The sequence below is a fragment of the Ambystoma mexicanum genome, chromosome 7p, assembly GCF_040938575.1.
Source record: "Ambystoma mexicanum isolate Mex_15411 chromosome 7p, UKY_AmexF1_1, whole genome shotgun sequence".
NCBI classification, from domain to species: domain Eukaryota; kingdom Metazoa; phylum Chordata; class Amphibia; order Caudata; family Ambystomatidae; genus Ambystoma; species Ambystoma mexicanum.
Genome location: NC_090939.1, coordinates 264,185,708 through 264,208,833, shown reverse-complemented (window position 1 = coordinate 264,208,833; position 23,126 = coordinate 264,185,708).

The following is a 23,126-nucleotide window of genomic DNA, read 5'->3' as shown; positions in this document are numbered from 1 at the left end:
AAAGTAGTTACAATTAACAAAGCGTAGATCATAGTGAAATAACCAAGAAATAGCTTTGCAGTACTGCTTATTTCACTGAACCAGTGACAGCACACACCATGTGTGCCCAGGATAACACCATTCAACCAATACACTTCAGTAACAGGGTATGTGGTAAATTTACCCTGGGGTAATTGATAAATAATCAAGAAAATGCTTTTTCAGGACATCTTGGAAGTGATCCATCATTATCACAAAAAAACAGTATATATCTGGGTGCTGCTTACTGGGATTTTAGGTTATTTGGCATTTGTACAGTGCCTACTACCATTGGTATGGCCTCAAACACTGTGAGGATGAACAACCCTTTGCAAGACCGTAGTCTGAGTTGAGAAGTACTGAGAGAAGTGGTCAAATGTATGTAAGCATTTGTAACCTGATTGAAGCTGGGTAGGAAATGGCTAGGTGCCTAACAGCAGCTGTTTCAACTTGTCTTGAGAGTCAAGCTATGTGAGTAGCTCGACTGAATTGTTTTGCGCAGGACTCAGCTGTATTCTTATAGGTGGTAGACCTCAGCTGAGGGTGATGTATGTTTAGGGTAAGTTATAGTCAAAGAGTGTGCATGTCAAATGTGTGCGGCCATGTGAACAGCCGGAATTACCTTGTCATGGGATGCAACTGCATTCTGTGGGGTGCAGCGCACGAGTGTCAGCAAAATACAGTATGGAGATTTGCAATGGCAAACCTACCATAGAAATATTTTCTCAAAAAAACACAAGTGTGGCAAAATATAAACAGTGGAAATATTTAAGTAGCAATTTGAGTTAGGAGAGCCAGACAGGTAGCAATTTAGATTAGGAGCCCTATACAGGCAAAATACAAGTGTGGCAAAATACAAAACAGTGGCGAGATTTAAAGCAGCAATCTAAACTGGGAAGCCTATTCAGGTGTGCCGAATCTAGAAAATTCGTCCCTTCTCCCCTGGAGGGAAATCACTCCCTTTGAGGCGAGGGAGGTGAGCCTGCTCAGCAAGATCCTCCCTAGGGGTCTGGGCAAGTGGGACATCACTGTAAGTGACTCCCCTCTTGGGGACAAGGATTCCCATTCCAATAAGAAACTCCTGGTCCAGTGTAAGTTATCTGCCTACATGGGAATCGGAAAGACTGGTGGTAACCCTGATTTGGATTCACAGAGTACTGACATTCCTTCAATATATTTGGCTTCAGGTAATGCTCGATCTTGCCGGAATGCCACACTAAAAGTAAAACGACACACCCCTTTTGTTTATCATGACATACATAAAACCACAATGAACTTTGAATGGGGAGGTGAGAATCCTACGCAGAGGCGAGGCTCTGACGGGAAGATGTCCTGGAGGGGCAGAGCCATTCTAGACCAGAGAGTCAGCGGTAGCATGGAGAATGAACGGAATGCTCACAAGACGCTGAAGGCCTTGGTATCCCTGACTGTTAACGAGGGCTGGGTCAAGAAGAAGACGGGGATGGTAAAGCAACCGTACCGCCTGATGGCACGATGGAAACATGGTGTGCCTGGGGCCCGTTAACTGGCGCCAAAATCAGAGTGCAGGAGGAGAGACCAAATCCCTGAGCTCAATATGAAAGGTGCATTAGCTGCTGGGAGAAGCAGCAGAAGGGAAGCGAATGCTCCCAAAATGTTAACACCGTGGAGAAGGGGAAACAGTTTGATCCGAGGCTCGAAAGTTTTAAATGAAGGTTTTCCAACTGGATCTCTTGTGTCTGTTTCTAACTGTTGATACCATGTCTGTCTCACACTGTGCTGAAGGATGGTATCCTGGTGAGGTTTAATATTGTCCCATGGGACTCCATGGAAATGGGAACTCACTGTGAATACCGGCACTTGTACCGCCAGGCAAGTGCTGGTAAAAATGTAACCATTTGCTGGTATCCTGGTAGTATCACCGCTGGGATACCGGCATACCCATAATGAGCCCCTAGGACACATTCAAGCACCAAGTGGAGTTGTGTAATGGAAGCCTTGTCTTTCCTGAGGAAAAGGAAACCGTATGGAATATATATAATGACTGAAAGCTATGGCACACAGAACCTGCAGAAAGGCTGAGGATTGTATTACAAGTAATTGATTTAAAACCAGCTTCATGGCGAAGTGATCCAAGTGTTGGGCCAGGCAGAAGCGAAACATAGAGGCTATTGCTCTGGCCTCCTTCTTTTTGTTGAGCTTTCTTAAGTGGTAGGGCCAGTTAGCGTATTAGGATTTGAACTAAAGACTGTTTCTTTTGGGACATTTTACGAGCACCATTGGTTTTAGTTTACTAGGCAGGGAACATACCTCATAGCGGTAGGGCTAGTTAGGCGTCTTCATTTTTAATTTTAATAAACACCTTGAAACATGTCAGTAACTAGTCCAACTCCTTTGTCTGGTAGCCACATTACTCAAACCTAATAGTAACTACAGATTATCTATAAACCAGGGAAACATTGTTGCTAAAAGCGATCCCAGATTACCATGAAGAAGCAGGTGAATTAGTCCAAATGGACACGAGCGACCTCGCAGCCACTTTAATGGGCACTAAAGTTAAAGTTAATCCCCTTTGTGACTAATGTACTCTTAGTCCATAGTCCCAAATCATCTATACCTTTGGGATGCTATCCGTAAAGGGATGAGAATGGAGCACTCTTTACAGCAGGCTATAAAAAGCTTGCTGAGGGGGCTTGCAAGGGAACACCCTTGCCAAGGCTGTTGCCTCGTGCATTCCTCAGATTCCAATTGCACGTCTCTTTCGCAGCAAGTATCAACTACCCAGGGACACTTATTAGTGGGAAAGGGGGAAGGGTTGTATGGAGGAAAGGGGACTATGGATTAGGAGTACAGTAGTCATTATCGTAAGTAACTTCAACATACTTCTGTGTTCCGCACCCTTATCTCCATAACTTTGGGAGCCTACCTAAGCATTTGACAAAAGGAGAATGGCCCTAGGGTAACCAACTGATAAATTCATATCTCTGCAGAAGAGGTACCTCCAAACCTCCAGACTAAACCTTGCATCAGCATGGGAACTTGTATTTATTGAATAGTGCTTAAAGAATATGTGTGGTGATGAATAGGCGGCAGCTTAACAAATATCCTTAAGAGGAACATGTTTCTGAAATACTACTGATGCCGCTTTAGCTCTGATCAAAGGCACGTGGAGGGCCTTGTGGCGCCATGACATCAGTGAAATGCATCTTGACAGCTTGGTTCTGAAGGGAAAAGTTCAACCCCACAGACGTGATAAGCGCCAATGGAAGATAAATAGGTACATCATGATTCTAATTATGTCCTTGATGAGGCCAGATTCAAGACAAATGCCAGAATACCATTCAAAGCAATTTGGACAGGGTTAGTACCCCTACCCAAAGACTAGTGACCAACTCCAATTTATTTACTGCTGCATTGCCTCCTTATGGATTCCTTGTGAGCTGCCTGAAGGAAGGCTATGTTCTCATGTGAAGGCCCCAGATTCCTGTAGATTTGGTCCTCTGGAACCAGAGAGTTAATGTAAGAGAGCAAAGAGAGAGGTAGACCTTTGTGACCTTCCTTTTGACTGAGAAAGTTTGGCATATGAGGGAGAATCTGAGACGCACCGTCAACTCCAGTAGGTCCAAGAACCAATATCTCTTGTGCCAGCAAGGGGCTATTAGGGGCAGATCTGTACTCTCCTGGTCCTATGGAGGACTTTGCCCAACAGAGGAGTGGAATGAAAAGCATACAAGAACTGACCCTGCCAAGGGAGCACAAAAGCGTCTTGCAGGGACTGAGGGCCCCTTCCCTTCAGAGGCATGTATAGTGGACTTTTGTGCTGTTGCAAACAGATCAATTAGGGAAGGGCTGTTCATCTGAGAAATCTTCAATAGGATGTCCCTGTTGAGTTCTCACTCCTGGGGGCATTGGTAATCCTGCCCAGTGCATCCACCTGCACAATTGGAGATGCCGCTAGATGACTGAAAGGACTGTTCTAAAATGTAATGCTATAGGGCCCAGTCCCTCAGTTGGATTGCAAGTTTGAATAAGTGGGAGATCTTGTCCCCTCTTGATTGTTCAGGTTGTGCATGGCTATCATTGTCCTTATGGGTCAGCACTCAATGGTCCTGCTGAGATGGCCGAAAAGCTTGTAGAGCTAAGTAATGGTCTTCAGCTCTGGCATGTTTAAGTGTAGTTTTTTGTTTCACGTAGACCACAGGTTGCAGATTTGCAGATTACCCAGCATGGAGCCTCACCCTGAAATAGATCCATTTGTCGTGACTGAGAAGGAGGTATGAAAATTTGTTACCAACGAGAGGTTAGATTCTTGGCACAACCAATAGAGGTCCTCTATAATTTCTGAGGATACTGCCACCACGGCCGACTGGAGGTGGATATCCTTCTTCCAATACCAGGCCAACTGAAGCTGCATCCATTTCATGTGGCAAAGGGTACAACCAGGACACAGGAGCACATGAGTTCCAAGACTCTCTGGAACATAGTACAAGGCGGAATACAGCAGTTCTAAAACTGTCTTATCTTACAGCTGAGAAATTAAATTCATTCTGTCCTCTGGAGGAAAGGTCTAATCTATCCTGAATCCCAAACATATTTGATGAAGGAGAGGCACTGGGAAGGGTCAAGACTCAACTTCTTCCAGTCGACCGACAAACCCAGGAAGAATGCCAGTTAAAAAAACCTTCCCTTTAATGCCTCAGATGGACAGGGAGCCATCAGCAGCCAGTCCACTAGTTAAGGGTATATATGGTGGCCCATCTACAAAGGGTGGCCGTGGTGGAGTCCACTAGCTTCAAATAGATGCCAGGGGCCGTGCTGAGGCCAAAAGGAGAACCCTGTACTGGAGGCGAAGGCAACCCATGAAAACCCTAAGCAATGTGCAGAGGAGGCCAAATAGAGATATGCATATACTCATCCTGCAAATCCACCGCACAGATCCAGACCCCTTATGCTGGAATACCGGAATGTGTGCTGGGGTGGCCATCTTGAAACTCTCTGGGAAGAAAGAGGTTGAATTAGGATAGGTTGATGAGCAGGTTGCATCCAGCCTTGTCCTTCTTCTTGATTGAGAATCCAAGGCTTTCCTTCAACCTGGGACCCTCTCCACTACCTTGAGATCTAGCAACCTGCCAATCTCTGACTCAAGAAGATGACTTTACCACTGGTTCTGCTATGGAGTTAAGGATCTGGCTGTAGCGTGTTATTTTCCTTAGTCAAAGCCTTGTGTGTCGTGGTGTGTAAGAGTTGGATGGCATCAAAAGAAAGGTTACCTATTGTCTTGCGCATCTTGAAAAAGCTTAGTGCTCTTAAACACCTGTGCGTGATGTCCAATCCGATACCCATAGAGGGCATTTTAAAGTGGTATGCGGCCACGTCCAGCGTATCATCTGTAACAATCTCTGCCTCTACAACACTCAACACAAACCGCTCCTGTTTATCCTCAGGAATCACATCTGTTAACTCTGTGATTTCACGCCAGACTCTGGCGTTACACACTGCAGGAAAGGCATCATAGTTTGCCTATTCGTGGTGCATTGAGGAACTGACATGAACCTTCTTGCGGTTGATATTAAGGACTTTCTCCTCTTTTCCTGGAGAAACAGAGGAAGAAAGCACTGAAGTGTGCTTTGTCTGGGACAACAACATAGCTACGACTGCTAACAGGGCAGGTGGTGAGAAGCTAGACAAAGCGTCTTCTGCTCCAAGAGCCTATAGTTGACCTCCAGTGGTTTTTTCCGTGCCTGCCTTGGTATGGGTCTGAATCCATACCACATTGGCCTCCTGGCCCACGTCCAGTTGGGTTGTTTTACATAGCTTTGGTGGTTTACACTCACTGAAGCAAGCCTCTCATGAAAGATTGTCGATGGATGACAGGACCTTCTCTTTGTCTTCTTGGAGGGGATCAGGGTCCTCCTGAGAAGGGCTGACTGAGTTTGCAGGCTGAGAGCTAAGTGCCCCAACAGCCAAATGGTCTGCAATACCCACAAGGATCACCAACAGAGCCTGAGGAGTCCCCTGTGGGGCCTGAGAGACCTAAGGGCCTGTGAAGTCTTGAAGGTTTGTCACATCATGGTCATTGGTGCCATGGTCGGAGGGAGTGACAGTGTTCAGGAAGGAGTTTCAGTGACCATGTTTTTCACAATGTCCCAAAATAACTCCTTCATGGTTGGAGTGGCCATGATTTGCATACACTTTGCTGCTAAAGAGCTCTCCTCCGATTTTGAGGTATACTGCTTTGTAGAATGTATTGGTCCCCAGGGTAAGGATGACATTGGGGCTGTCCAAATAGGTTCAGGGAACACATGGAATAATATGTGTTGGAATCACTGGATTCATACAGTGTGTGACATTCTGTCCAGCACAGCAAAAACTGGCGAGCCTCCTCCTACCACCATCCATCCACAGACATAGGAGGTGAGCACCTCCTCCACAGAGACTGCTGTCCCCGGAAGTGGCCCTGTAAAAGGAGTGGGCAACTCAACATTATGAGGTAACCTTGCACTCCTCCTATTACACTTATCTGCAGCCTTTGACCTGGTCAACCATGATGTCCTCTGCAAACACCTAACATCAGCGGCACACTTCTTCATGAAAGCCTCTTCATGGATCCAATCCTTCCTCTCCAAATCACAATGAGGTTTTGCGCTCCCACGGCATCTGCCGACCCTGCCCTGCCCCAGTCTTGTGTGGAGTACCACAGGGTTCCTGTGTTTCCCCTACTTTGTATAACATTTTTACGAAGCCACTCTTTGTACACCTGGACAAATTGGGTGTCACCTACACTAATTAGAAAGAAAACAAGGGCAATGGCCTTCTTTTTTGTTAAAGGGGGGCCTGGTTCTAGAAGGCAGAAGGGGGTATCAAGGACAGAAAAGAATAGATACCAGGCTACCCCTCCCTTAGACGAGAAGGCGGGGAGACCTAATCCAAAACTAGTGATTAATTGGACTAGATGTAGAAGATCACACATAATATTATACGTTATAAACCAAAGTTTAATTGAAACATGTTAAAAAAACACATAAAAAAAGGTTGTAAATTGTTAACCAGGAAGAAGACAAAATTGCATGTGTCTTGACAAGGGAGAATTCAATCCAAGAAACTTGATTAGTGTATAGTTGCAAATACTAAACACATTGTAACTGTAGACACAAAATTAGAGGGGTAATTCATGGATTATTTGCGCCGCAAAAAACGGGATGTGTGCGCCATTCTGCCCTTAAATCCCTGTTTAACAAATGGGGATTTGCGGGCAGAATGGCGCACAAATCCCGTTTTTTTTGGTGCAAATAATCCATTAATTACCCCTTAGGTGTTTCTAGCATGAAGAACCAAGGGAGTGTTTTGATTAGGTCTCCCTGCCTTCTCGTCTAAGGGAGGGGTAGCCTGGTATCTATTCTTTTCTGTCCTTGATACCCCCTTCTGCCTTCCAGAACCAGGCCCCCCTTTAATAAAAAAAGTGTTTTCCTAGACAACCCCAAATTCCTAGCCAAATTCAGCAGCATAGGTAACAAGTGTTCAAGAGTCTGTGTGATTCTAGTAATCGAGACTGCTGAAGAAGAGGCCAAAGCACAAACAGAAGACCCCAATAAACAAGAAGAAAAATTCTTGAAAGACTCTGTCTTCCAGATATTAAAAAATAACTGGAATCCATTGAGGAAGAAATAGCGAAATTTAAAAAAAATCACAATTGACAAAAAATTGTGGAAATTTAAAAATGATATAAAAAACTACAAAGAGGAAAAAACCTTTCCTTATCTAGTTCCTGGTTTTTACAGCCAACAAAATGCAGCCCACACAATGGAAAGCTATAACCAACGATGTCACCCAAAAAAATGTGTGTCTTTCTCCAACAGCTCAAACAGCAGTGATTTGGATTCCACCAACACTGGATCTTCAACATCTAAACAGAACCAGCCACAATTTTTTCAAGGAAGAGGGAGACGAGGCACAACCCGCCAACAAATTCCCAACGGGATGAGAACGAGACAATGGATACCACCCCCCCAACAGATGTGGTGATTCCTATTTTCAACCTGAGCAACCACATTTTGACACAGACTGAGATCCATACTTTCTCAAAAGGTCTCAGTTTTATACCTTACACTAATGCTGACAAATGTACTACTGAGGTGGAACTAAGGACATTTTTCAGACTCATTTGTCTAAAGTATTTTTTTCTGATATGCCAGAAAAAGAACACCCAAAAACGACTCAAGCCACCCTCTACCTTTACACCTATTGGATCTGTGGTATGCCCTGAAATTTTGACTTTTGAAAATAAAATTCTATCAGAAGTCAACAATATGTTCACCAACAAAAAACTTTTTGTAGATAATTTGACCAAGATGAAAGGCAATCACTTAAAACCTTAGAAGGCGACTGAGACTTTATTATCAAACACGCCGACAAAGGAGGAGGCATCATGCTTTGGGGCAGAGAACTCTATGAGAACGAGATTAAGAGACAACTGGAATACACAAAATTCTACAAAGAAATTGACATCAATCCAACTCCATGTCTCCAATCCGAAATAGAGAGCCTAATGATACACGCTCACACAGAGGAATGGATTGATGATGACGAAAAATTGTTCCTGATAAAAAGACATCCAATCTTACCGGCAATTTATCTATTGCCCAAAATTCATAAAAACGAACACATACCACCAGGACGACCTATTGTAGCAGGTACAGGGTCTGTTCTAGAACCACTGTCGATCTTTGTAGACACCTTCCTTCAACCATTCGTTGGCAAAATTAAATCATTTGTACAAGACACAAAATCTATGATCAACATATTGAACACCATTTCCATCGAGAAGGATGATTGGCTAGTAACCTTTGATGTTGATTCACGATATACTAGCATCCCCTAAGGAGAATATAATGAAGTATTAAAAACTTACCTGGATAAAAGAAGGAAGTTGGATGCTCCAACCGCCTTTCTCCTCGAATGCATCCGCCTGGCACTTACAGAAATTTCTTTCATTCATGGACAAACTTTTTATCAACAGTGCCATGGCACTAGCATGGGGATAACCTTTGCCCCCGATGAAGCAAATCTATATACCGACACTTTCGAACATGCCTCGGCCTACCATGCAAACAACCAATTCACAGACAACCTGATCTGTTGGCACAGGTACATTTACGAATTTTTTGTAGTCTGGCATGGTACACAAAATCTTTTTGAAGATTTCGTCCTATGGCTCAATATGCAAAATCCTTGCATTAAATTCACAAAACATCAAGACCTACACAGCATCCCCTTTCTTGACCTAGAAATATACAAGTTTGATGCTAACAAGTTGGGAACAACCCTCTACAGGAAGCCAACATCAAAATACACTTTACTTAGTTATTCCAGATATCATCCATCCAGCCTGAAGGAAAACCTTCCCTACGGACAGTTTTTACACCTCTGTCGCAATTGTACAACATTAACAGACTTTGACAGCACTAGCAAATCCATAACGAACCGTCTAAAAGAAAGAGGATATCCACTGTATATCATCAGAAGAGCCTATAGAGAGCAAGACACGCTAACCGAGAATCCTGATCACCCACACCACTCCAGAATTACAAGACAAACTAACATGCGTAACAACTTTTACACCGATTAGCAACATCTTGAGAAAGACAGTACTACGCCATTGGAATGTCCTCACTACCGACACCTTCAAACTGAGTAAACCTAGGTTTGCTTTTAAACGGAGTTGGAATCTTAAAGATTGTCTCGTTCATACTTATGAAGAACCTAAAATTGCAACCACGAATCAAAGAACTCTGTGGAATCTGCCACCAGTAATTGGTCATCACAGATGTGGGACATGCTGTAAAACAAAATGGTCAGTGTATGGCATAAAATGTCCATGTGACCTCATATACATTGGCAAATGCAAACACGAAATCCGTCAACGGATTTATGAACATAAGTCCTGTATAAAAAATGCATTAAAAAAGTAGAAGATAAACCAATGGTGGCTCATTTCAAAACAAAAAAAATCTACATTCAGATCTCTTTTGGTTCATCATAGAAACCGTAAAAAATCCCTTCAGAGGAGGCGACCGCGACATGATGTTCCGTCGCCTCAAACAAAAATGGATCTATCGTTTAGATATGGTCAAACGAGGCCTAAATGTTTCAATAGAGTGGAACCTTTTCTTTAATTGAATTACAACTAGCCTCTTTACATTTAAAAACAGGTCTTTTTTGTGCAAATCAACAAGCTGCAGTTGCTCTGTCTCAAGATCCACGTCGTGCCCTCGATCTACCACAAAATGCGGCCCTTTTAGATCTAAAATTGTTCATCCACTTTAGATGACAAGGGTCTTGACTATGATATATATATATATATATATATATATATATATATATATATATATATATATATATATAATACACACTGTGTAGTTATGGTTGAGTTGCTGTTTCCATAGGAAGAGCACTTTTTGGGCGGCTTATAACTTCGTTCCCCCCGGACGAATCCTCACCAAACTTTGCAAAAAAAGTATATGGCCCATTTTTTTGCAAAGTTTGGTGATGTTTGGTCCAGGGGGGGAAAAGTTATAGGGGGGGTCCCAAAACGTCTTTTTTTCCCCATAGACTGAATGGGGGAAAAACTTTGCGCACACCTACAGCCCAAACCGCTGGACGGATTTTCACCAAATTTGCGGCAGGAGCTTGGTCCTGAAAGCGTGCTTTTGTAAATTTGGTGACAATCTGTCCAGTAGTTTTCTTCAAAACGACCAAAAAGTATGTCTCAAAAAATTAGTGATATTTATGTCCGCTCCGGGGTCACACTTCCCGGTTCGCTCCGCAGACAAGATAACGATTGGCTAATGGGTTTGCGCCATGGCCGCGGTCACGCGGCATGTCCGCCGATTGGCTGGAGTGAGGCGTGATGTGCATCAGATTGTTCGGATGCGCCCGCCATCTTGGATCTGCCGACAGCGCAGCGGCGAACAGAGGCGAAATGCAGGTTTGGGGAGTGTTTTGGTGTGCCAGAGTGCTTGGGGAGGTTTAGGGAGTAAGTGATGGGTGAAATACTGTATTTGTTAAGGCGGCAGGTGCTACTGATGTATTTGCCACACACGCGCTATCCGGGATGTTTGTAATTACTGAAAATGAGGGGTGTCCTAAAGATAGTATTTCCGTCCGTGCTGTGCGCAGGCAAGTTGAAACTGTTCTAAGGACACGCGTGGTGTCAGCGGACATTAAAATTGATTATATACCGCAGTTAAATGTTTTGATTCTATGCGTGTGATACTGAGGTATAAGCCACCATGGGTGTGATATGCTGCGGTGGTTGTGGCCAGGGCCTAGAGTCTTGGGTACATGGCCGCAGGCCGTAGGCTGTAGGGACTAGAGTGTTGGGTGGAAATTGAGTATGTTGCGCAGTTAACATTTTTGCTTCTATGGGTGTGGTACTGAGTTATAAGCCGCCATGGGTGTGATATGCTGCAGTGGTTGTGGCCAGGGCCTAGAGTCTTGGGAACCTGGCTGTAGGCCATACACCCAAGACTCTAGGCCCTGGCCACAACCACCACAGCATATCACACCCATAGATCACACCCATAGAATGGAATATCTAAGGCCATACACCCAAGACTCTAGGCCCTGGCCACAACCGCTGCAGCATATCACAGCAATAGATACACCCATAGTATTGAATATCTATCAGACCTAAGTTATAAGCACTGAAGTTATAAGCCATCATGGGTTTCATATATTGCGGTGGTTGTGGGCAGGATGTAGAGTCTTGGATGCATGGCCAAAGGTCGTAGGCCGTAGGCTATACACCCAAGACTCTAGGCCCTGTCCACAACCACCGCACCATATTACAGCCATAGATCACATTTGTTGAGATTCGATATATTTTTTACATGACTTTTTACATGACTTTAGTACCTGGAGGAAATATTATTTTTCAATTTCTGTGATAAAAGAAAAGAGCATGTTAGTGTATATATTTTATAAAGACGTATTACATTGCATAATAGACATTTTAGCTTTTTTTCGACCCTCATATTTAGTTTACAAACCAGTGTACTGTGAATTTTGCTCAGTTTCTGTGTTTGTTTTTCAAATCATTGGGTCTATGGGGAAAAAAATCCTTGTCAGAATAAAAAAAACCTTTTTTTTGTTATGCTACAAACTACTTGTTTGTTTCCTTTGAGTGTTCACTTGTTGTTTCTGGTTAATGTTCTGTTGGCTTGTTGCAGATTTTTGAAGCAGTTAGATACCTGTTGGCGTATTCTGTCTATTGTTTGTTACAATTTAGTGCTATTCATTTATCTGTGTGGTTGTTATACAATCTTGGGCCAGTTAGATACCTGTTGACGTATTCTAATTGTTTATAGTCTTTTCATTGCATTTTTGTTAATGTTGAAGTACAGATTAGTTATTACATTTTGGCTTTATGAAGATTAAATAAGGATTTGTAAGACTTGCTGGTAATCTCTGCTTTAGAGTAATGCTACTATCATTACATTCGAACCATCCACATTTCTTTTTAATATATGCAGTGTAGTGACCTGCATTGGTTGTGGCTCCTGCGTGGTAGATTATAGCTATTGTTGTGAAGGTTTTCTTACCAAGTGATACTTGACCGTGTGTGAATCCAGTCAGCTTGCAGTTGTTTTTGGTACCATCTGCACTGTAACGGAGAAGCATTAGTATTACGTAGTTACTATGTGATTGTATTAGTAAGGTGGAGCGATTATCTGAATTGCAGATAGTACATAATCTGCCATGGTTTGCATTTTGTACAAGTTGCTGAAATGGAATGGATTCACAACTAGGTATGGATACATACACAAAGCGCTCATTAGGGATTTGTTCCTGTGTCACATTGTTGCAGAGAGTGCATGTATGTTTCCCCATGTATGAAATGTGGAAGATTTCATTTATAGGTATGTTTTTGTTTTCCAGTACTTGTAGTAAGTACATTAGAAATTCTTATGGATCTTCTTGTGAGTTTATAGTGAACCTCACCATTCCAGCACAGTAGTCCAATTCTTGTCTTATTCCATGAACACTATACGTGTTGTCAGGATTGTTTGTTGCGTTTCTATGAAGGACTAACATTTGCAAACACAATTGGTCTGTACTGTGTAAGTAAATGTTGTTAACAATTGGTGGCAATTGAAATAGAATATTCATTGCTACATTTGCGTAGCAACTTACACCAGTTACATTTGAAAATTTGAATGGACCAGATAGTTCTCTGTCCGAGTCATTTTTTTGGAGTTTATGTTGCTTTTTTGAAGAAGTACCTTACTTTCACTAATTGGCTCTTCTTTGGATGTGGCAATTGATGAAGTATTAGCTTCTTTTATTCTCTTTGAAGGATTTGCAGTCAGAGCCTGTTGCATTTCTGTTTGAATTAGTTTTCTTTAACAACATTTTCCTTTTTGTGGAACAGGATATGATTTCATTTCAGATGGGGGTGTACAGTGAACATAGTCTATTGTATTCTAAAATGCAATGAATATCAGTGTTTACTTTACTTGCATCAAAGTTGATTAGAAATAGACCGTCAAGTGTACGTAAGCGTGGTAGTGCTACGTAGCTCATGCCTTCTTTAAAGACTGTGTTCCCAATATCTATCAATGCTTTGTCTAGGGTAAGACCTTGGGATTTATGAATGGTGACTGCATATGCAAGAGTTAGAGAAAATTGTTCTCTACGTACATACATGTCTTTGAAGAGAAGGAATCGAGCTGTTGAGCGCCCTATCCTTTTTACTTCTGAAAGTTTGTCAAAGAGAATATTGACAAACTGAATGTTGTTGTCACGTGGGTATGTTTGAAAGCCAACAACTGTACCCAGTGATCCATTAACTAGTCCTTGCTCCACGTCAAGGTTACGTTTAAGCACTACTCAACAATTTAAGGATAATTTAAATATTTTTTCCAACCCAGCTGTGTTGGAGATTGAATATTCTAAGGTATTTAGTCTTGTTGTGGCTTGCTGACACATGGGTAGTGTCATACCATGTACGCCTAGTTTGTCTGTGGAGCAAATTTCAATTATTGGTTGCATTTCTTTTTTTAACATTGTTTCATTGAATTTGGAACAGCTTGCAAGAGTTGGCATTAAGGCCATACAATTGAAATTTTTGTGCGCTATTTGTTCCACATCAGTAGCACATGCATTATCACCATAAAGTGCATGGATGTGCCTGGTTTTCAATATTGCTTGTGCTTCTTGAGATAGTACACCAACTCTAATACTTTTTAAAATGTTGGCGTAAGTGAGGTCTGCAGATTGACGCATGTTTTCTGTTAATTCTCTGTATTGGAAATGTTGCCAAAGGTTGACATTTCCTATGCCGCCAACAGTTTTATGGCAGAGTTTGTGTCCTAAGGTTTTAAAAATAGGTTCACCTTTCACTGGTGTCAATTGCAGAAGATCTCCGAAAATAATAATGTGTTTTCCTCCAAAGTGTTCTTTGTAGTTTTCTTTTAAGTACTTCTTGCAATCTGAGGTGAATCAAAGCCAACATTAGGTTGGAGACCATGCTCACTTCATCTATTAGTAGCATTTTCATTTGTTTTAATACTCTGCGTTTTTCCATTGCAGCTTCTGTAGAAAGTTTGTAATAGTCTAATTTGTTTTGGTGTTCTACTTGAAGGAGTAGTAATCGGTGTAAAGTAACACCGCCTATGTTGTAGGCAGCAAAACCTGTGGGGCCAGTTACAACAGCTGACAGTTTGTTGTTTGTCAATCAATTGTTGAAGGCACTTGCTGATGATTTTGATTAAGAATGTTTTGCCTGAACCAGCTTCACCACTGACGTACAGCAGTATAGGTTTGTAATGTTGGCAGGTACATTCTTTATTTTCGTGTTGTACACAATGTGTAATTTCTTTTGTTACTTCTTCAAACATGTTGCGTTGGTCTTTGTTAAGTTTTGATTGTAGTACAGTTAAGTCTTCTGTATCTTTTTCATAGTGACACATGGTGTTTTCTACTTCTGTCATAGCTAATTCTGCCTCATTTGCTATTAGTGGCTGTCCCAGTGGTTCTTGGCTTCCTGTTACAGAAGGTTGACTACTGTCGGGAGTGTCCTTATCTAGTTGGGCCTGGAGTTCTTCTTCGTGTTGCTGTTCATTGTGCAACATTGTTTTGTACTGCGTAAAGTTCACATCGGTGATAGTGCTTTCATTTGCTTTGAAAGTGTCTTCATAGCAGTCATAGTTATCTAGTATCTCTTCTTCTTTTCTCCATGGTTTAAAAAGTTGTAGCAGGGACATGTAATATAGTTTCTTTCTGTTGAGGAGTTTTGAATGAATTTGACATGATTAATTAAGCTTTGTTTGGTAAGTTTCACTAAGCTGCCTTCACAATCTGTCACTCTATATCTACCTGTGTTTTCATCGGGTTTTATATTATTTTTGTATGCAAAGTTTTGGGCTGCGTGGTATAGACACATGGTTTCCAAAGTGGTACTCCTGTTCGGGTACTATGTGTCTAGTAAATTGTTTTTCAAAATGTCTTGGCTGTTGGGATCATTTTTGGCTATTGTTTCTTTGTCGTCATATGATTTGAGAACTCTTTTTGTAGATTTAGCAGAACCAAGACTTGGCCACACTATATTTTCAGATTTTCCATACAAAGCAGTACCGGTTAAACAATCTGCTGCTTCATAGGTGCCACATTCTCTATGAGAGAGCATTTTTATGCGTAGGCTGTACAATTTCTGAGATAAGTGTTTTGTCTGATGATAGGTCATTCCAGAGGTCTTGAAGCTCTGTTCTTTCTGCTTTTGTTAAGTAGGCTGTAACATATCGTGCACCTGCAGTGGAATTGTCTGCAATGTACTGCATATCTATGTTTGCATTCCATAAGAGGGCAATGATTCCATTGTAATCATTGATATATTTTGATTCTTCTGTTCTTTTTATGTAATACGTGTTCTTAGGTGATTTACCTTTAACACTATGTCTAACTGAAGACATGAAGTTGTTGACTTCACCTGTTTCTGTAACTGGTCTAGGAAAACCAAAGCGGCATTTGGTGTAGTATTTCCCTTTGTTTTTGTATTTGTGACAACAATATTTGCCACATTTGTGACTTTGAAATTGTACAATTTGTCCATGAAGATCACTATTTCTCGTTTGTGAAGGGATTTCACAAGTGACATTTTTGGATGAACTGCAAAACAGTGGCATCACTGTCCTGACCAAATTTAGGTGCACCTTTAATCCATAAAAGTATGTTGATATGTGGTGCTCCTCTGGCTTGGTATTCTTTTCTCCAAAAGAAGTGTTGCACTTCTCCGAAGGGAGGAACAGTTTTATTACAAATAAAGTGCAGCATAGCAATGAAACGATGGTGGAAATATCTTGAAACATTAACAGGATCTAGAGAGCAAAGTTCTCCAGTTGTTAGTATATCTATGTTGGTTTTGTTTTTGTTTGATATGCATAGGAAATCATGTAAATCTTCCCATGCATATTTTGCACAACTTAATGTAACAAACTAAGTGGGTGGTCCAAGGTTTCTGATCATACAACGTACATCTCTGTGACTTCGGAACCAGTTTTCTTTCGTACCACGCATGTTTGCAAACAGATTTGTTATGCTTGTTTGTAAAACCTCATCTTTTTCTTGCACTTTTTGTATTAATTGCATAGCTGACATATTTCGAAAGTGGATTCCCGATTTCAATGTGTGTGCCTCTCCGTAACATAGGGTTGCTAGTTCACTTTCAAAGAATAGGTGCAATATGTATTCCACATTTTGTCTAAATCTGGGATCTTCAGAATACATTCATAATGAGCGGTATTCTGATGCTGTTATCTGAGTGGGTATATCATCGTATCTTCCTCCTTTGCCAGTAGGAAATAGTAGAGGAAAAGCACATGCTTCTATACTTTTTTCACATATGCTCATTGGTGAACCCTTGGTTTGTGGCTTTTGGTAAGTTTCTAGTGCATCATCTATGCTGTCATTAAAGTGCAATGGATGAATTGTATAATGGTCCAAAAGATTGGATACTGCAGCAGGATCCAGAAGTTCAAATTGACCAGTTTCTGATGACTCTTGAATTATTTCAGTTTTTTCCCTTAAGCTTTCTTCAATATTTATTTCTTTGCAGTATTCATTATTGTCTTTCAGATATTGCAAGGCTTGTCTAACTTTATGTAAGTCCACAAGTTTTTGCCAATTTTTGTTTGTCTTTTGTTGGTACACCAATTACTAAAACAATTAAAGATTGCTCTATTGGACGTTGTACTCCTAGAGTGTGCACATTTTCTGTCAGATCTAATGGTAAATAAACTACTTTGCCACGAATGCTTTTCACCAATTCAGAGGGAGGTAATTCTGCTGTTTTCGGTTGAAGGCGTATTATTACTTGAAATGGGTGTACTGTTTGAATTATGATGCTCTCATACAAATTGAGTTGTTGCAGGGGTTTTGGTAGTGGGAATAATTCCAAGTTATTTGTGATAGCACGTGAAGGAGTTTGGTTGTTGTCAAGTTTTGTAGTGCAGTAACTGCAAAATATTAAGGGTTCACTTATTTCATATTTGTTTTCTGCTAAAAGGTAGAGAGCTAATTCAAACCATTTGGAATCTTCATTGTCTATTTTGTATGTTATGTCTATAGTTTTTGTGTTACTTTTGTAAAAAGTTCTGCAGCAACACACACACAAATGGTTTGGTACTTCAGCTGAAGTATTTCTTTTTTGTATGTGTGTAATAGAAGGTTGTCATGTGCAGAATTGTTGCTAGTCTGTTCTAAAGCTATTGCATTTTGTAAGTGGCTTTCACTTCCAAAATATTTTCTCTGGATACGGTCGATTTCTTCTTGTAGGTATTTGGGTGTACCATGCAGAAGATTGTTATTTAAATTGGCTAGTTCTAAAGCAGGACTTTTAGCATGGTACAGTTTATACACTAGATTTCTTACATTTGAATGATGTGTTGATATCATGGAAGGTGCTTTTGCAAATAGGTCCTGAAATGCAGGCTAATGAATGTCCTTGTAGTCCTGTGTATTTGCGCACTGGACAGGTATCCCTATTTTGCAGCACTTTCATTTTGATTTTGTCTTTACCTTTCACATACTGATTGAGGAACTGGCGTAAAGATTTGAAAGATTTGTTGGGAATGTTACACATTGACATGCACGGCCATTTTGTATACTGGACGTTCTGGTTCAGTCGAATGGAGAGGTAATTCTGAGTTTTCTGGGGATATTTTTGTAAGCAGTGGTTCTTGTTCCATGATGGTATTATTTATTTTTTTCATATCCTCGTTCACTGCTATGAATGGTAATTGTGTTTGTTTGGTTTTGTTTGTATGCTTCTTCATTAAAATATGGTTCTGTGGTCGTGGTGTGACTCCATTCACCTCCACAGATATTTAAGAAGTTATTTTTGTTGACATTCAGTTTATTGAGAAGTTTTTTTGTAGTTTAGTACTTAGTTTTGTTAGTGGTTTTATCCTGTTTAAAACTAAAATAATTAACTTCCTTTTGAGAAGGATTGCACTGTCTACGAGAGCTTCTAGGATTCATTTTCTACGGTAGGTTTTAAGGGTTGTGGATGATTTCACTCCTGTTCTTATTAGATTCTGAAGGACTCTGTGTCGGAACATTTTTGCTAAAATACTTTTTTTTAGTATGGTTACTTGCTAGTATATGAGGATTTATAGGAGCAGTGTTAGCAGTAGTGGTAGCCGAATTCTTGTTAAGCATTTTCTGTTTCGTTTCACATTTTGATAGCGGAGGCAAAGTTTCTGTAGTTGAAGCTTCTTCTTATTTCGCTAAATGACTGCATTAGCTGTTTTGTTTGAACATTTTGTACAAACTCTGGTAGAGATGGATGCTTAATTTGGACACTTTTATTTTCATTGGCTCTATTTCTACGTTGCTTTCTACGGACTTGCTTTTTGGTAGGCATTCCTTGGGGTCTGTTGAAAAAAAAAGAAGGTATGGGTTGGTCTGCTTTACAATGTATGTGTGCTGTGTGCATGCATGTATGAGTTTGATGGGGGAGATGTTTGTGGTGGTGTGTGAATGTGCATTGGGCAGTTACAATGAGTTGGGAAGGCTATTTTTCTGTTTGTTTGTATGTTACTACACTGTGGTTCAGATGAGAGTAGAACGTGAGGGCTACGTGAGTTCCCCTACTTTGTTGGGAGATTTGGAACAGTTGGTTCAAGCAGTAATCAACATCCTTCCAAATGCGAAAGTAATTGTTTCTGGATTACTTCCTAGAGCAAAATGGGACAACAGTTCTGTTTTTTGCCCTGATCAAAGCATTGCTAGGTGTGCAATCAATCGAGGCATGCGTGCTTTCATGCTAAGAGCTGGTATGTTTTTCTGTAGCCACGAGAACATTGTTTTGAGTAATGTGGCTTATTTTGAAGCAGATGGTGTTTCTATATCTTTTTTGGGCAATGACATGTTCTTTTGGAATATAAGGGTTGCTTTCGAACAGGTTATGTGAAGATTTTAGGAGTAAACTAAGAAGAAAAAAAACCCCAAAAAATACAAAATAACAGGTGTCTGTCAGGCATCTGCAAAAAAAAAAAGTCTCTTTTCAGAGCCCACCTTAAAGGGGAAATGGGGAACACTATTTAAATGTACATTCGCCACGGTCAGATCTTATACATGTCCGCGGACATGGCAGGAATCTGCGCACAGCGCGTATTACATACAGGGATTCGGGGGTGGAGAGCCATGCAAATGAGAATGAGCGGAGCTAGGGATTGGTCAGTAAAGTTTAGTGGGTGTGTTGTGTACGGAGAGATTTAGTGAGGAAGTCTTTTTCCTGAGAGGAGAACAGACAGCTATAGCTGTGTGTACTCGAAAACAGATTATCTGGATTTTGGAAGACTCATGGATATATTGGTTGAAGGTGCATGCAGAACGTTGTGGTATATCTGCAGATCTTGGATTCCCTCATGTGGAAGTGCACTGGCATGGAGTGCGTGGAATGAAGTGGCTGTACTTGGTACCTCTCTGTGCTACTCTACAGACGGAGCGTCATCCTGACATAATTATAATTCATTGTGGAGGGAACAGTTTAGGACATGTGTCTGGAATTTCTTTGCAATTTGCAATGAAGGAATGACTTGAGAGGGTCATAGACATGTTTCCAAATTGCCAAGTAATTTTTTCTCGTATTGCGCAAAGACAAATGTGGCTGCGTTCTTCTTCATTTGGTCCACAAATGGAGAAAGAGAGGCGCAATGTCAATAAGGCTGTTTGTGCCTTTCTAAGAGATGTTGGCATGTTCTCTTTCCACAATGAAAATATTATGTTTCGTAGCACATTCATTTTTCGCAGAGATGGAGTCCATCTTACATATGCTGGCAATCAGATTTTTATTCGAAATGTACAAAATACATTGCAACCTTTTTTGGAAATATAGTCATCTATTTTGCATTACATGTTGACGAATCCAAGTTTTTCAAACACACAAAACACCACCAAAAGGCTCTTTTGAGAGCCACCACTTACTCCCAGAGAAAAGTGCATTGGTCGTGCTAGGGCTGCACCCCAAAATGTTATCTGTCCTAGGACTGTCCACAGACTTTTAAAAAAATGCACGTGGGCCTGCACCGTTTACTTGATAGTTCTATTTTTAGACTAAGAAAGGCGGCTCTAAAAAGAGCCTTTTTTAAAAAACATTTTGTTGTTTTATATATTTTTTGGGCTTTTTCGACACCGGACACACTAGGAGAGGAGGGGAAAGGAGAGTAAGGAAGGGACACCAACCACAGGGATAAGAAAGGGCAGGTGGAGAGAGGAAGATGTAGGGTGGGCCTTATTTAGGGAGGTAGCAGCTCTTCTGGTGTTCTGTGACCATAGTCTCGAAAGCACTTCGAAGACTCTCCCCCCTGCAGAGTACTGCGTCGCAGTACATACACAATATTGTGACCCTCGAAAGGTAAGTGTCAACAGCATCACGAATGGCCTGTGAAGCAGCTGGAGGGATGTGCTCTCCCACAGGAGTGCCTCTTGTGGTGAGAGGATCGGAAACGGAGGAAGCTGTGGAGGAACGCAACCTACTACGTTCTTTACATGGTACAACCTTGCGAATGGCCGCACCGTGGAATGAAGTTAGGAGTTGCTTCATGGATGTCGTACCAAAGCTGTACGAACCACGTCTCCCACGACTCAGCACCAAATTGCACTGGTTACAGGTGATCTTGTTCGCACGTGCTTTCGGTACGTTACCATGAATGGTAAACAACCGCCACACCCACGACTCGCGGCAAGTGCTGGTAGTAGGGAGTTCATCGACCTCATTCTCTTCATTCTCTTCATCTTTGTTTTCTACATCGTTACGCGTATTCCCCTCTGCAGGCCCTTGAGGCGGTGGTGGTGGTGGAGGGTTTGGGGGTGGTGCTCAGGCTGATGTAGCAACAGCAGCCATGGATGCCATTAGGGTTGGTGAGGTAATCTCTGCTAGAGCACTAAAGGCAGCAAAAGTCAATCTCCAATAGCCAGAAGTACAATGAAGATGAGCTCTGGGGTGTGGCCTTTTATAGGGGTGGAGGGGTGCGCTTCGTGACCATATCGATTACTCAAAAGCGATCAAAAAGTTCCAAAGAATATGTGGAAAGCTATGGCCATTGTCTGGGATATGTGAAATGGTGATTTTTTACTGTAAAATAATTTGGATTGTCTGCATATGTTCTTTTACAATTTTGGGGAAGCGGACAAAGTGCGCAAATTAGGAGACACGCTCAGCGTGGGTGCGGTCACATGATGACGTTGTGAACACGTCCGCGAAGGGAATGGGTGTCTGCAGGACACCAAATGCACAGGAACGGTTGTGCGCATGCGCGCGGGTGTTCTATGGACAGTGTTCAGGTCCTGAAACTAATTAAAAGTGCGACAGAAGTGAGACGGACAGTTAAGGACAGGCGCGATGTTCGCAGGACTTACGGGTATGGTGCGCATGTGCGTAGATGGTGTGCAAAGTGTACGGCCAGGTACAGTGTCCTTTGGACACCTCCATTTTGTTTCACTACGGACATCCCGGACACCGCGCATGTTCTACACACACTTGCATCTTGGTTGCGAACTGTACGGACAGTCCTTAGGACATCCTCATTTTGTGCATTTTCGGACATCCAGGACAGCTGCTGTGTTCTAAGAACAGTTCCATCTTGTTTGCGGACAGTACGGAGAGGTATAGTGTCCTAGGACACCCCCTTTTTGTACATTTACAGACATTCCGGACAGCTGGTGTGTTCTAAGAACAATTACATCTTGGTTGTGCATGTTATTGAGAGGTGTACTGTCCTTAGGACATCCATATTTTGTTAATTACGGACAGGCCGGACAGGTGCGCTGTCTGCGGCCATTTCAACAGTTTTTTTTTTAAAATTAGAAACAAACAATTTCATTAAAACTAACATAACATTTTTTTTTATTATACACATATACAGCAATTAAGAAAGAGAGGGGGAAGCAGAAACTGAAACAAATATAGGGGAATTAGGGGTTTGCAGAGGATGGTTGTGAGGGGATGAAGGGGTGGAAGTTTCATCAAAACGTAAATGTAGTTAGTGAGGGTTTGGGGATAGTTCACTGGCACATGGAGAGGGGGTATAGGTACAGGTAGTACAGTGGTATCTAATTTTTCCTTTGACGTGGTCCTCCACAAATTGCTTTAAACCATTGAAATTATCTTTCAGCATGTCCACTTTCTGTTGTATGCATTGCAAGTTCTCGTGCATTGTGTCTTTTGGTGGAATTTCTTCAATTTTTGCATGGTCTGTTAAAAATAAATAAAGTACTCACTATTAATTTGCTTATGCAGAGAAGTGTGTACCATTATTATCGCTATCTTCCGACATTTCGTCACGCGGAAAATTCTCCTTGAGCCACTCCAAAGTACTGCACATTTCTGTGTGAAAAACACAAATACATTAATTGTTCTGTACCTCATACAAAATGTATACAAATATATAAGAAAAATGAAGTTTACTTACTAGTTTCTGGTAATTTGTATTCGTTGTGTTGTTTTTGTCTACTGTCGCTCCTAGCTCTGCAGTTTTTGTGAGGTAATTATGTTGGAGGCCTATCTTTTTTGTTATGGTATAATCCATTTTATTACATATGGTATTTAAATGGATGGTTGATGTGTTAGA